The 16,344-nt window shown below is 38.1% G+C and overlaps 1 non-coding gene across 1 annotated transcript; it reads left to right on the plus strand.

Annotated features, from left to right (window-relative positions):
- The first annotated feature begins 26 nt into the window (after window positions 1-26).
- On the plus strand, window positions 27-156 carry LOC116081335. The gene has a single exon (XR_004114831.1). It is a non-coding gene; the product is annotated as a small nucleolar RNA SNORA17 (small nucleolar RNA).
- Window positions 157-16,344: the final 16,188 nt, after the last annotated feature.

Below are 16,344 nucleotides of genomic sequence, written 5' to 3' on the forward strand. Positions count from 1 at the left end.
TAAAGAGGGTGTTAAATAAAAAAAGACCTGCCCTTAGAGGTGTTGCAGATGTGGCTGTTGTGTCACATGTGTGTCAGTAGGTGGCAGAGAGGAGAGAAACTATGTCTATACTCAATGTTTTGATCTGTGAACATCTGAAAGAGCAAGTCAGACACTAGAGGAACTCTACCTGGGAACATGGACCAACTGGCAGCCACTTAGGAGCTCAGAAAGGATGCTAGCCTGAGATGATGACTAGTCTGGCACAGTGCAGGCCTGAGTAGGGGGCTGGGGAAGCAGATCATGCAACGATGATCCCTACCAGGTGCTGTAATGCAGGAGTGGGGCATCACACTCCTGAGACCAATACTGACATGATCCCAAACACCTAGTAATCCCTGGGTGCCACTAAGAGGAGCAAATAAGCGATGGACAAATGGGAGAAGATTAGAAACTGAAGGATGTGGGCATGATGCGGAGTGGCAGGACCAGAGACTTAAAGGTAGTAAGAAACAGCCTGATGTGAGTACCACGTGAAACCAATTGGGACTATGTCTGGGTCTATGACCCTGCAGCAGCAAGGGTATGTTACCACCAAAGGTCAGGTAGATGTCCCTGGTCTGGGATGATGCCTGAACAATGTTGATATATGAAGACTGTACAGAACTGGCCCCATCTCTCATCTGGGCATAATTTGAGAGCTGGTCCTTGGGGCATGTAGTCAACTGTAGTACTCAGGAGAGAAGGCCCTGCATATTGTGAAAATTTTGTGATCCGGCTCTAAGCATATGAAAGTGTGAGAGCTAGCATTGCCACTCATCTTCCATGCTGTTATTGACAAGGGAGAGATAACCTCCTTGCTCTCTTGCTTTTTACCACTTGTGGCAGGTTAGAGAACTGGCTCTGGGGTCATAAGAGCAGGAGAGCTCTCTCTGTTTCTCATCAGCTGCAGTACTCAGAAGAGTACTAGCCTTGAGCCTAACCTGGTGACAGGGTCATGGGATACCTGGCCCTGAGGGTATGATCATGTGACAGCTGGCCTAGCCATGTGTCTGTTACTTGTCTGCTACTTGTCTGCCATGTGGTGACATGGGCATGGGAGAAAAGCCTCCTACATGCTACGTCATGCAACACCAGGCAGGAGAGGGGCTAACCAGCTCAGATACCTGCCAGGTCAAGATTTAGAACTGTGAATTGATCCACCTCAACATCTATACCACAGAGTAACTGCTAGAATGAAGGGGTCCGATGTACAGATTCAAAATTGCAGGATTCCCATGGCACAGAACAATACCATGATAACTGAGAGGAGTCCCAGTGAGGTTCTAATATTGACAGAGTATCAGAAGCCAGATGCCTCATACCAGACCAACAAGTTTTTGCTATGAACATTTGCATGCAAAGAAGTATAGACAAAAGGATATATACTGTGGGATACACTGTACATACTACAGTTTCAACAATGAGATTTTTTTCTCCTGTTGTTAGTGAGGTTTCAAATGTGGAGGGCAGGTATGATGGGGAGAGGAGATTAATGGGATTTGAGGTGCATGATGTTAAATTCACAATGAAGCAATAAAAAGGTTTTTTTTTTAAATACTGGGAATAAAGCTGAGAAATTTATTGATTTAAAAAATAATAAATTATGTATTTTAAGCACACTTTACTTCTCTACTTATCTCAAGTGTAACTATTCTCTAACATTTCTTTCAAAATACTTCTCTCTAAGAAGTCTTTGATTATCACTAAGAATGCATCTCTTCTTTCGTAAAATAACTGAAAAACCATTACTTTCTTTGTAGTTGACCTGGTTGAAAATTGATTGAATTTGGGGGAAAAATAAGAAGAGAAAAAGAAGAAGAAGAGGAAGAGAAGAAGAAAGAGAAGGAAGATGAAGAAAGGAGGAGAGGAAGAATAAGAAGAAGGAAGAAGATGAAGAAGAAGGAGGAGGATGAGGAAGAGGAACAGGATGAAGAGGAGGAGGAGGGGGAAAATGAGGAAGAGGAGGAGAAACAGGAGGAGGAGAAGAAGAAGACCTTAGAATAAGGTCCCCGTAGAATAAGAAACACATAGGGAGATCCACCCAATAAACATAGCAGATATTATATTCTTGTGTCCCAGGTACAGGTTCATGATTAAAATTGAACTACAGAACTACAGAAATTGTACCAGTCCACCCAACAAGATCCCACATAAGAAATACTGTATATTCCCAGTGAAAAGTAAAAAGAATCCCTAAGAGATGTGCATGGAATTCTGAGGATTAGCTTAATGAAATACCCAAAGCTGAAAGGTGGAGCCCACACTGAGAAATCACTTCTCTAATTCCTTTCTATGATCACAACAACCATCTGCCTTACAACTGCCATGTGCACTTCATTTATGGGAGAGCACACAGAAATATCTTCAAGGCTTAACATTCTGGATCAAAAAGAAACTTAAACTTCAATGTAATGGAAATGAAGCAAGGTTTCTATTTGGACAGCAATATAATAAAAGTAGAAATAAAAATAACAGAAACAATTGCACAAGATCCTTCTGAGTGTTCCATTCAGAGCATTCAGCATTACATCAATGAGTAAGACTCAATTGAAGTTTTTTCAAGGGGAGCTACATTAATGTAAGAGTAGAGCCTGTCAGAATTTGAGGGAGGGAAATATAGCAAGGTCTGTATGAAGTGTTTTAGTGGTGTAGTCTGTTACGAAAAAAGAAAAGTTTCAGATTAACATTAAAATAATTTTATAAATATTGCTTATTTGAAGTTAAATATAAGGAACTTGATTCAAAACAGGTAGAAAGAAGACAATGAATATAAAAGCCAAAGTTTCTAGGGGAAACATACCTCACTGATATCTTAACAATGAAGGAAAATTAAAATCCACTGTCAATATATGCAAATAAAAATCACAAAATAAGTAAGAGAAATATAAGACATTTTGCTTGCATGATAAGGAAAAGACTATAAAAATGGACAAGTAAGTTTCATAATGAATTATTAGAGGCTAAATGTTCTACCCTTAAGATCATGAACAAGAATGGTACACTCAACAGACTCATTGCATAATTATATAATTACATAATTCCAATACAATGGAATTTTATAAGCAGGTGCAATAAAGCAAGGGAAAAAAAGCAATGCTAGAAGACAAGAAAGAAATGTAACTGTCTGTATGGAAAACTGGTTCAATAATATATGAAATGCCAGGTAATCTACAAATCTTAAACTTGTTAGTTTACAGGATTGTAACATGCAAGGTAAAAATAACAACCAGTTTTGTATGCTGGCAAGGAATAACTGAACTCAAAACTATTTGAAGTTATTTCAACAGCTCTCTCCAACATGAAGTACTTGACTATAAATCTAATAAGATCTCCTTATAAAAAATAAAATACACTGTAAAGGGAGATTTTAAAGTCCACAATAGTAGATTATAAAACTCAATATTGTAAATATGTTTATATTTCAAATGTGGTTTAGAGATTTAACATGATCTGATTAAACACCAAAACAAGTTGAAGATAGATACTTATGTGCTGATAAAACTTACTTGAAAAGATAGGGAAGCTGGATTAGTAAATGTAATTTTCTAGAAGAGTGTGGCACATTTCATATTATAGAGCTGAACTAGTTCACGGAGAGAACTGAGTCATGAATTAATGAAACAGAATCGAGTCTAGAAGAAAATGAACACATCTAGTATCTGCTAATATTTTAAAATTGATAACTGCAATTCTATCTAGAAAGACTATTCTTATTCTAAAAATTCTTTTTTTAAAACATTGAATATCGAGAGAAAAAGCTGACACACAAACTATATGGACAACAAGAAAATGAATTATAAGACTACTTATAGGCCTATATGTGTAGGATAATCAATCAAACAAACAAAACAATTTAGAGTTTTTTACATATGTTACTAAAGGCCTGTTTCCTTAAATAAAATTTAATAAGTTCTATTCGGCCAAAATTAAAGTTTATTACTTTAAGAAAATGTTGTTATATCTGTAAAAACACAAATTATAATTGGAAGAAATTATTTGAAAATAATATTATGGGCAAGGCTTTTCTTTCTGGAATACACAGGTAACTCCAAAACCAATAAAACATATGCAGTTAAAAGATGGGTCACAGGTTAAAAGCACTTATGGCTCTTAAGAGAACCTGTGATTGGTTCCCAGCATACATATGGATGCTCATAGCCACCTAAAACTCCAATTACTCAAGATTTTATGTCATTGTATGACCTTTGCAAGATGTTGAATGCATTTGGTGAATTTATATACATTTATGCACTTGTATACACTTACAATAAGAATACTTTAAAACATGCCAGGTAGTGGTGGCATCTGTCTTTAATCCCAGCACTTGGGAGGCAGAGGCAGGCAGATTTCTGAGTTCAAGTCCAGCCTGCTCTACAAAGTGAATTCAAGGACATATAGGGCTATATAGAGAAACCCGTCTCAAAAAAACAAAACAAAATAAAACAAAAAACAAAACAAATACTTTAAAACAATAAAAATTATATGTGAATATTTCTAAGTTCTAGGTAAACCAAAATAAATAAATGAAATTTATAACAAGACAATGTATCTACACAGTTATTAGAATGCTAGAATCCTTAAGATTATAATAATAACTAATATTAATGAGAATGTATTTGTGTCTGGGAAGATAAGTGGACAAAACAACAATAATGACAAGAAAACAAAAACAAAAAACTGGAAGCAGGAACTAAAGCAGGAACCATGGAGGATGCTGTTTACTGACTTACTATCCGTGGCTTGGTTGGCCTGCTCTCCTATGGCACCTTGGACCAACAGCTCTGGTTGGTGCCATCCATAGTACCCTCTTTCATCACAAGGTTGCCCACACACAACCTCAATTTTCTCAGTTGAGGTTTCTTCTTCTCAGATATGTTTCTAACTTGTATCAAGTTGACATAAAACTAATTAGCACAAATCCACATTAGAAAAGACAGATTGATATGTCAGTGCTTGAAGGGTGTATACAGAATCTTTTATAAACATAACCTGTTAATGTAAAAGCCAACAGCCAATGAGCTAAGGCAGGAAATGTGGGTGGGACATTAGCAGGAAGAGAGAGGATTCTGGGATGGAGCAAAGCATGGGAGATTTGCTTGGAAGATGTGATGAAAGAAACATATGGTACCTGAGCACAGGTAATCAGCCACAAGGCAAAATGTAGGTTAAAATAAATTGGCTGTTTTAAGTTATATCTAGTGAGCCTCTACATCTGTATTATTCAGGTACTGTCAGAGCCTCTCAGGAGATAGCTATATTTAGGCTGGCTTGCCCTTCCTTCGGTCTCTGCTCCATAGTTAATCTCTGCAACTACTTCCTTGGGTATTTGGTTCCCCCTTTTAAGAAGGAATGCACTGTCCAACTTTTGGTCTTCCTTCTTCTTGAGTTCCTTGTGGTTTGTGAGTTGTTCTTCCTGTATTCCAAACTTCTGGGTTAATAACCACTTATCAGAGAGTGCATATCGTGTTTGTTCTTTTGTGATTGGGTTACCTCACTCAGGATGATATTCTCCAGATCCATCCATTTCCCTAAGAATTTAGGGGTTTGTTTTTGTTGTTTTTGTTTGTTTCTTTGTTTTTTGGAGGGGAAGCTGGGAATGGAGAAATTTACGTGTAAATAAAGAAAATATCTAATAAAAAAAGTTATATCTAGTGAGAGAAGAGCCTAGCTATATGGCCAACATATTTGTAAATATATTTTGAGTCTGAGTTTTACTTCTGGGAGCATGGGACTAGGAGGAAGAATCAGAGCCTAACTTCATAAGAAGAATAATGAAAGTGTTAAAAACAGTAACAAAATTAGGAAGAGTACTATATAGGGATGTTTAAGGTCATGAAACCATTGTACATGCAACTATGGTAGAATATATTGACTGCATATTCTTGTCACATCCCATAGTTATGTGTTTCCTAGTAGATTTTTCCTACACTCATTCTTTCTTTTTAAACATTTATTATTTTAAATTTCTGGAGATTTTCCTGCTATTGAAAATAGATTGTTTTCTAGTACAGTATAACCTGAGTATCGTTTCCCCTCCCTCTACTTAAAAGATTCTTTTCTCATACTATATAACCTGATTATTGTTTCCTCTACCTCTACTTCTTCTAGTACTTACTCCCTCCCCTCTCTACCAGATAAACTCCTTTTCTGTCTATACTTAGAAAAGAACAGGTTTCTAAGAAATAACAACCAAAAATGACAAAATAAAATACAATAAGCTAAAGAAAAATTATAAGCCTTTCTGCCTGGTCCTTTCTTCTAGGACAGATTGCTAGCTAGTTTGCCCCCCTTCCCCCAGTACACCATATAATGAGCCATCCCAGAGGATCCAATACACTCAGAGCAGTTGATAAGAACCTTCCTGAAGTCCCAGAGCTGCTGCTTGGATCTCAGTGGACTTGGGACCCATCATGCCCCAAAAGCCCCAACTGCCAAACACCACTCCCCTTCTGCCTGGTCCTTTCTGCTGGGACAGTCTGCTAGGTAGTCTGGTCCCCTGAAGACACCATATCCTGAGCCATCCCACAAAGTCTGTTGCACTTAGAGCATCTGACACTGTAGCCTGAGATATCCCAGGAGATCCACTACACTCAGGGTAACTGACACCACAGCATGAAGGCATGCCAGGAGATCTGCTGCACACAGGGCAACTGAGTAACTGATCACCAGCTTGTCTGCTCCCCTGAAGAAAGCACAGCTTGAAGGCATCCCAGGAGCTCCTCTGTACACAGGGCAACTGGGTAACAGACACCACAGTCTGAAGACCTTCCAGGAGCTCTGTGGCATGCAGGGCACTGATCCAATAGACTGAAAACCTCCCTGGAGTTCTGTTACATATAGGGAAACAGAAACCACAGTCCATAGGCCACCCTGGAGAACAGCCTCACACAGGACAACAGGTTGACAGCTCCTCTGAAGATCCAATAGTCTGAAGGCCTCCTAGGAGATCTACTACAGCCATGGCAACAGATCAGTAGCTTCTCTGCCCCTGTGAAGAGTCCCCAGTTGGAAGGCCCCACAGGTGGTCTGCTACAGCCAGGGCCACAGGCCTATCAGGAGACCTGAAAGCCACCCAGGAACAACAGAGGCAGACTCCAACAGAGTCACCAAGACCAGAAAACACCAGGAATAATCAGATGGTGAAAGGCAAGCACAAGACCACAAGAAACAGAAGCCAATATATGTGGGCATCATCAGAACCCACTTCTGCCACCACTACAAGCCCTTAATACACCACCACACCTGAAAATCAGGAAGCTGACCTAAGATCCTATCTCATAAAGACAATAGAATCCTTTAAGGAGAATATAAATAACTTACTGAAAGAAATACAGGAAAACACAGTTAAATAGGTAGAAGCCCTTAAAGAGGAAACAAACAAATCCCTTAAAGAAATACAGGAAAACAAACAGGTGAAGGAATCAAATAAAGATGCCCAAGACATAAAAGTGAAAGTAGAAACAATAAAGAAAACACAAAAGAAGACAAACCTGGAAATGGAAAACCTATGAATAAGGTTAGGAATTAGAAATGTAAGTATCAACAGAATACAAGAAATAGAAGGGAGAATCTCAGGTGTAGAAGATACCATAGAAGAGATTGACACAACTGTCAAAGGAAATTCAAAACATAGAAAAAACTCTATCCCAAAATATCCAGGAAATTCAGGACACAATAAAAAGACTAAATCTAAGAACAATTGGAATAGAGGAGAATGAAGATTCCCTGCTCAAAGGACCTGAAAATTTCTTCATCAAAATCATAGAAGAAAACTTCCCCAATCTAAAGAAAGAGATGGCCATAAAGGTACAAAAAGCCTGTAGAACACCAAATAAACAGGACCAGAAAAGAAAATCCTCTCTTCACATAATAATCAAAAGACTAAATGTATAGAACAAGATAAGAATATTAAAAGATGCAAGGAAAAGGGACAAACTAATATACAAAGGTAGACCAATCACAATTACACCAGACATCTCAACAGAGACACTAAATACCAGAAGAGCCTGGTCAGAGGTCATGCAGACTCTAAGAGAACACAAATGCCAGCCCAGGCTACTGCACCCAGCAAAACTCTCAACATAGGTGGAGAAATCAAAATAATCTAAAACACATCCAAATTCAAACAGAATCTATCTACTAATCCAGCCCTGCAGTGGACCCAAAAGGAAAACTCCAACACAAGGAAGGTAACTACACCAAAGAAAAGGCCTCTCACAACAAAGCCAAAAGAAGAGAATCACAACACATAAAGCCACCTACAAAACAAACATAACAGGAACCAACAGGCATCTGTCTCTAATATTTCTCAATATTAATGGACTCAATTCACCTATTAAAAAGATGCAAGTTAATAGACTGGATATGTGAACAAGTTCCAGCATTTTGCTGCATACAAGAAACATACATCCATAACAAAGACAGTTACTATCTCAGAGGAAAAGGGTAAAAAAAAAGTCTTCCAGGCAAATGGTCCCAAGAAACAAGCTGAAGTTGCCATTATGATATCCAATAAAATAAATTTTCAACTGAAAGTTATCAAGCATGATGAGGAAGGACACGCCATACTCATCAAAGGGAAAATCTACCAAGAGAAATTCTCAATCTGAATATCTATGCTTCAAATGCAAGGGTACCCATATTCATAAAAGAAACTTTACTAGAGCCCAAACACACATCTAACCCCACACAATAATAGTGGGAGACTTCAATACCCCACTCTCACCAATAAACAGATCATTGAAGCAGAAAGTAAACAGAGATAGTGAAACTAATAAATGTTATGAACCAAGTGGATTTAACAGATATCTACAGAGCATTTCACCCTAAAAAAGAAAAGAATATACCTTCTTCCCAGCTCCTCATAGTACCTTTTCCAAAATCGACCATATAATTTGTCATAAAACAACCCTCACCAGACACAAGAAGACTGAAATAATCCCATGCATTCTATCAAATCACCATGACCTAAGGCTGGTCTTCAATAACAACAAAAGAACAGAAAGCCCACATAAATGTGGAAACTGAGCAACTTTCTACTTGATGATAACTTGGTCAAAGAAGAAATAAAGAAAGAAATTAAAGACTTCCTGGAATTTAATGAAAATGTTGCCACATCATACAGCAAAATATGGGACATAAAGAAAGCAGTGTTAAGAGGAAAATTCATAGCACTAAGCACCCTGGTAAAGAAATTGGAGAGATCTTACTCTAGCAACTTAACAGCACACCTGAGAGCTCTAGAACAAAAAGAAAGAAATGAACCCAAGAGGAGTAGATGGTAGGAAATAGTCAATCTCAGGGCCAAAATTAACCAAATAGAAACAAAAAGAACAATAAAAACAATCAACAAAACGAAAAGCTGGCTCTTTGAGAGAATCAACAAGATGGATAAACTCCTAGCCATATTGAAAAACTGTCCAGGGGCAGTATCCAAATTAACAAATCAGAAATGAAGAAGGAGACATATTAAAAAAAAAAGATGAAATTCAAAAATCATCAGATCCTACTACAAAGTCATATGCCCAACAAAACTGGAAAATCTAGATGAAATGGATGGTTTTCTAGACAGATACCACATACCAAAGTTAAATCAAAAACAGGTAAACTATCTAAACAGGTCATATTCCATAAGGAAATAGAAGTCATTAAAACCCAACCAAAAAAAAATAGCTCAGAGCCAGATGGATTTAGTGCAGAATTTTACCTATAAATACCTAAATCCAATATTACTCAAACTATTACATAAAATAGAAACAGAAGGAAAACTATCTAATTCAGTCTATGAAGCCACAATTACTCTGATACCTAAACCACACTAGGGCCAATGAAAGAGAACTTCAGACCAATTTCTCTTATGAATATCGATGCAAAAATACTTAATAAAATTCTTGCAAACCAAATCCAAGAACATATCAAAATGATCATCCAGTGTGATCAAGTTATCTTCATACCAGGGATGCAAGGTTGGTTCAATATACAAAAATCCATCAACGTAATCCATTATATAAACAAACTCAAAGAAAAAAATGTCACATGGTCACCTCCTTAGATACAGAAAAAGCAATTGACAAAACAAAACACCCCTTCATGTTAAAAGCATTGGGTAGATCAGGAATTCCAGGCCCATACCTAAACATAATAAAAACAATTTACTGCAAACCAACAGCCAATTTCAAATTAAATGGAGAGATACTTGAAGTAATCCCGCTAAAATTGGGGGCAAGACAAGGATTCCCACTCTCCCCATATCTATTCAATATAGTACTTGAAGTGCTAGCTAGAAAAATAAGACAACAAAAAGAAATGAAGGGGATACAAACTGGCAAAGAAGAAATAAAGGTATCACTATTTGCAGATGATATGATAGTACACATAAGTGATCCTAAAAATTCTATCAGAGAACTTTTCCAGCTGTCAAACAACTTCAGCAAAGTGGCCAGATATAAAATTAACTCAAATAAATCAGTAGCCTTCCTTTATACAAAAGATAAACAGGCTGAGAAAAAAATTAGGGAAACAACTCTTTTCACAATAGCCATAAATAATATAAAATATCTTGGGGGAAACTCTAACCAAACAAGTGAAAGATCTGTATGACAATAACTTCAAGTCTCTCAAGAAAGAAATTGAAGCAGATCTCAGAAAATGGAGAGATCTCCCATGCTCACGGATTGGCAGAATTAACATAGTAAAAATGGCCATCCTATCAAGGGCAATCTACAGATTCAATACAATCCCCATCAAAATCCCAAAGCAATTCTTCAATGGCATGGAAAGAGCAATTCTCAAATTCATCTGGAAAGACAAAAACCCAGAATAGCAAAAATAATTCTTTACAATAAAAGAACTTCTGGGGGAATCACCATCCCTTACCTCAAGCTTTACTACAGAACAATAGAGATAAAAACTACATGGTATTGGATCAGAGACAGACATGTTGATCAATAGAATAGAACTGAATACACTTACGGACACTTGATCTTTGACAAAGAAGCCAAAAATATACAATGGAAAAAAGAAGGCATCTTCAATAAATGGTGGTGGTCTAACTGGCTGTCTGTATGTAGAAGAATGAAATTGGGGGTAAAACAAGGATGCCCACTTTTGTCACTTTGTACAAAGCTCAAGTCCAAATGGATCAAGGACCTCAACATAAATCCAGATAATCTGAATCTAGTAGAAGAGAAAGTGGTAAAGAATCTTGAACTCATTGGCACAGGGGGAAATTTCCTAAACAGAACTCCAAAGGCTCACACTCTAAAATCAAGAACTAATAAATGGGACCTCATGAAACTGGAAAGCTTCTGTAAGGCAAAGGACATAGTCAATAAGACAAGGTGGCAACCTAATGATTGGAAAAAATCTTCACTAGCCCCACATTTCATAGAGAGCTACTATAGAAAATATATAAAGAACTCAAGAAGCTAACAGCCCACAAACCAAACACCCTAACCAAAAAATGGGGTATAGAACTAAACTGAAAATTCACAACAGAGGAATTTCAAATGTCTGAGAAGCACCCAAAGTAATGTTCCAAGTCTTTAGTAATCAGAGAAGTGCAAATCAAAGTGACCCTGAGATTCCATCTTACACCAATCAGAATGGCTAAGATCAAAATTTCAGGTGACAATGCATGTTCAAGAGGATGTGGAGAAAGTGGAACACTCCTCCCTTACTGGTGGAATTGCAAACTGGTACAACCATTCCAGAAATAAGTCTGGAGATTCCTCAGAAAATTGGAAATACATCTACCCGAAGACCCAGCTATACCACTCTTGGGATTATACCCAAAAGATGCCCCACCATGCCACCAGGGCATGTGTTCCAGTATGTTCATAGCTGCCTTGTTTGTGAAAGTCAGAAGCTGGAAACAACCCAGAAGTCCCATGACAGAAGAATGGATACAGAAAATGTGGCTCATTTACACAATGGAACACTATTCAGCTATTTAGAACCAAGATTTCCTGAGTTTTGCGGGGAAATGGATGGAACAAGAAAATATCATCGTGAGTGAGATAACTCAGACCCAAAAGAACATGCATAATATGTATTCACTAATAGCGGATATTAGCAAAAAAAAAAAAAAAAAAAAAAAAAAAAAAAAAAAAAAAAAAAAAAAACAAAACCGAACAAAAAACCAAATGCCCAAGATACAATCCTTAGAACTCAAAAAGCTCAACAAGCTGAAGGGCCCAAGTGAGGATGTCTCAGTCCCACTTGGGAAGGAAAACAAAGCAATCACAAGGTGGGGGGATGGAGGGACCTGGGACTAAAAGGGGACAGTGTGGGAAGAGGGGAATGTGATCTAGTATTGGGTGGGGGAGAAGGATGAAGCCCTGAATGACAACAGAAAAAAATGGAAACAGGAAACTTAGGGAAATAGGAGGTTGCAGGGGACCCTCAAGAATGCACTAGAGACCTGGGAGGTGAGAGACTCTTAGGACTCAGAAGGAGGGATCTTAATAAAATGCCCTACAATGGGGAGAGGGAACTTATAGTGCCTACCTCCAGCAGAAAGATAGGACATCAAATGAAGGATAGGGTTACCACCCCACAGTCAAAACTCTGACCCATAATTTTTCCTGTCTGATAAGATTGCAGGAATGGAAATGGAGAAGAGCCTAAGGGAAAAGAATGTCCAGCAACTGGCCCAAAGTGGGATCCACCTCAAGGGGAGTTACCCCAAGGCCTGACACTATTACTGAGGCTATAGACTGCACCCAATATGGTCCTATAATGACTGCCCCTCAATAGACCCAACATGAAGCTGAAAGAGTCAGATGCAGATATTTGCACCCAACCCCTGTGACCCCTGTGATTGAATTAGGGTAAAGCTGGAAGAAGCTGAGGAGGAGGGCAACCCTGTAGGAGGAATAGCAGTCTAAATTTACCTGAACCCCCTAGATCTCTCAAACACTGCACCACAAATTAGGTAGCATATACCTGCAGATATGAGGCCACTAACAAATATACAGCAAAGGACTACTGGTTCTAAGTTCAGTCAGAGAAAATACAACTAATCCTCAAGAGACTGGAGGCCCCAGGAAGTTTAGAGGTCTGGAGTAAAGGGTTGAGGAGGACATTCTCATGGAGACAGGGGGCCCAGGAGAAGGTATGGGAAACCCTTTCTATTTTATTGACTTCCCCTCTCCAACTGCTGGGTCTGTGGTCGATCCTGCTGTGACGCACCCTCCCCCCCACCCAAAGAATTGCAGAGGATCCTCTTGGGCTAACCCAAGCTGCCATGCACTTAGTCACAGGGCTATCTCCAGCTCACAAAGCTGGGCTGGAAGACAGCAACTATGAAGGGCAGGGTGCCAGAGCATGGGCTCAGGTCCCAGGAGAGATTAGAGATGCCAAGCCATGGACCTGAGCTGGGTAGTTCAGAGCTGCTGTGCCCGAGGCTTTGCCTACTGCCTTTCCTTCTAGGGGAGACATGTTTGTGTGTGTTTCTTTTCCTGAGGTAAAATAAAATGAGCTACACTCTGTTTTAAAAAAAATGTGGAACTGGGGGTGGATTGGGAGGGGAATAAAATCTGTAGTATAAAAAAATACATAAATAAAAGATTAAAAATTTAAAAGTTTGACATGAAAACCTAAAAGGAGGAAAAGAGCCCAAGAACAGGCATGAGTCAGAGACCCACTTACTCTCATAGTCAGGAGTCCCATGAAACTACTAAGCAAAAGTTGTAATATATACACAGAGGACCTAGTCCAGATTCATGTAGGTCCTGGGCTTGATGCTTCAGTCTCCACTTGCTCATAACCTGGACCTTGATTAGTTGATTGAGAGAGCCTTACTCTCTTGAAGTCCTACATCCCCTCTGTATCTAACAATATCCTCACAATTCTCTGAGCTCTAAGGCAAGGGATTCGATGGAGTCCTACATCTTAGACTCTCTGCATCTGTCTGGCTTTGGGTCTCAGTATTTGGTCCCATCTGCTGTTGGAGGAAGTCTTTCTGGTGAGTGAATAAGACACTGATCTATGAGCATAGCAGAATATTAGAAGTCATTTTATTTATAGCTTTTGTTTGGTTCACTTGGTTTGGTTTGGTTTTATCTGTAGTGTGAGGTTTTACTCTAGTCCTCTGGGATATCTAGTCTATGGTTCTTGTTTATTCTAGCATGGTCAAGTATGGGTTTCTTCTATTGGAGCAGTCCTTAGGTCAAATCAGACATTGGTTGGCTACTTTTACAAGTTCTGTGGCATCACTTGCTTTAGCGTAGTTATAGTTGAGATAGGTTGAAGGTTTTTTAGGCTGGCTTGGTGTCCACATTTCTCTTCTGATGGCTTGTAGATACCTTCTAGTCATCAAAGATACTAGAACATAGGATTGAGGGCTCCATGTAGGCACCTGCTCCAATTCTCCATGTTCAATGACTTGTGTCAAAGTTGTTCTCAGCAATAGTACCCAGCTGTCATTTTGCAGAGAACAACCCTTTGTGTTAGCAATAGCCTATGTTGTTTAGGGATTTCTGTGGGACTTCCTTGGCCAACAAGGGAATACAACCTAGTCCCTCAATTGGAAGAGTTGTTTGGCAAAAAGAGATGGACAGTTAATACTCCTGGTTACTACAAGTATTCATTAGGTTCCAGGCAGTTTTCCCTGCACTATATTTCTACATCACACATCAAAAGCACCACAATCCCAGACATCTCTGCCTCTACTACCTCCTTCTACCTCATATTGATTTTCACAGTGGTTGTATAAATTTGTACTCCTACATCCTCTCTAGCATCAACTGTCATTCCTGGTTTTGATTCTAGCATTCTGACAGGTATAGGATGGCATCTCAAAGTAGTTTTGATTTGCATTTTCTTGATGGTTAAGAATGCTGAACATTTCTTTAAGAGTTTCTCAGTTTCCTCTATTGTGGTTTCTCTATACTACATTTTTTAAATTAGATTATTTAGGTTTTTTTAATATCTAGTTTCCTGAACTTTTTATACATTTATACATTAGCTAATGTATATACATTGAATGTGGAGTTGGAAACAATGTTTTCCATTCTGTAGGTGGGTACTTTGTCTAATTGACAGTATCTTTTGTTCTTTGCCTTATAGCAGTTTTTCAGTTTCATGAGGTCACATTTTTAATTGTTGATTTTAGTTGTTATGTTCAGAAAATCATCTCCTGTGGCAATGTCTTCAAGGCAGTTTCCACCTTTCTCTTCTATCAGATTCATTTTATTGGGTTTTATATTGGGAGACTTTGATCCACTTGTATTTGAGTTTTATGTAGAGTATTATATATGGGTATATTTGCTTTCTTCTACACGCACACAGTTAGACCAGTTAGATGATTTGTTGAAGATACTGCCTTTTTGTTCAGTGTCTATTTCTGGATTCTTTCTTTCTTTCTTTTTTTTACAAAAGTGTTTATATGTGTGGATTTGTGTGTCGATCTTCAATTCTATTCTACTGATCAATGTGTCTATTATTATGCCAATACCATATGGTTTTTATTACTATAGCTCTGTAGTACTACTTGAAATCATGAAAGATGAGACCTTCAGTATTTTTGTTATTGTTCAGGATTGTTTTAGCTCTCCTGGATTTTATGTTTGTTCATACAAAGTTGACCAAATTGCCCTTTCAAGTTATGTAAATAATCTTGTTGAAATTTTGTTGAAGATTGCACTGAATCTGTAGACTACATTTGGCAGGATGGCCATCTTTACTATGTATTATGTATGAGTAGAGTTGCTACTCAAAACTTTAAATTATTTGAGGCTATTGTGAAGGGTGTTGTTTCCTCATATCTTCCTCAGTCTATTTGCCATTTGTATGTGTGAGAGCTGCTGATTTATTTCCATTGATCTTGCATCCTCCCATTTTGCTGAAAGGCCTTGTCAGTTGTGAGAGTTTTCTTTTAGATTTTTAGGGTCACTAACATATCCCATAATATCATCTACAGATAATGATTGTTTGAATTGTTCCTTGTCAGTTTGTATACCATTGAATTCCTTCACTTTTATTATTGCTCTAGGTAAGATTTCAGGTACGGTGTTGGATATGTCTAGAGATTATGGAAAACCTTGTTTTGTTCCTGATTTTAGTGGGAATTTCTTTGAGTTTCTCTCTATTTCATTTGATGTTGGCTACAGGCTTACTGTAAGTTGCTTTTATTGTGTTTAGGTATGTCTTTTGTATCCCTGATCTCTCCAGAACATTTATCATGAAGGCATATTGAATCTGTATCTAATGTGATGATCGTGTTTTTTTTTCCTTTCAGTATTTATATGATAGATTAGATTACTGAATTTTGTATATGAAAATATCTCTGTATATCTGGCCTGAAACCTATTTGGTCATTGT

This window comes from Mastomys coucha, unplaced genomic scaffold (genome assembly GCF_008632895.1).
Source record: "Mastomys coucha isolate ucsf_1 unplaced genomic scaffold, UCSF_Mcou_1 pScaffold6, whole genome shotgun sequence".
Classification (NCBI taxonomy): domain Eukaryota; kingdom Metazoa; phylum Chordata; class Mammalia; order Rodentia; family Muridae; genus Mastomys; species Mastomys coucha.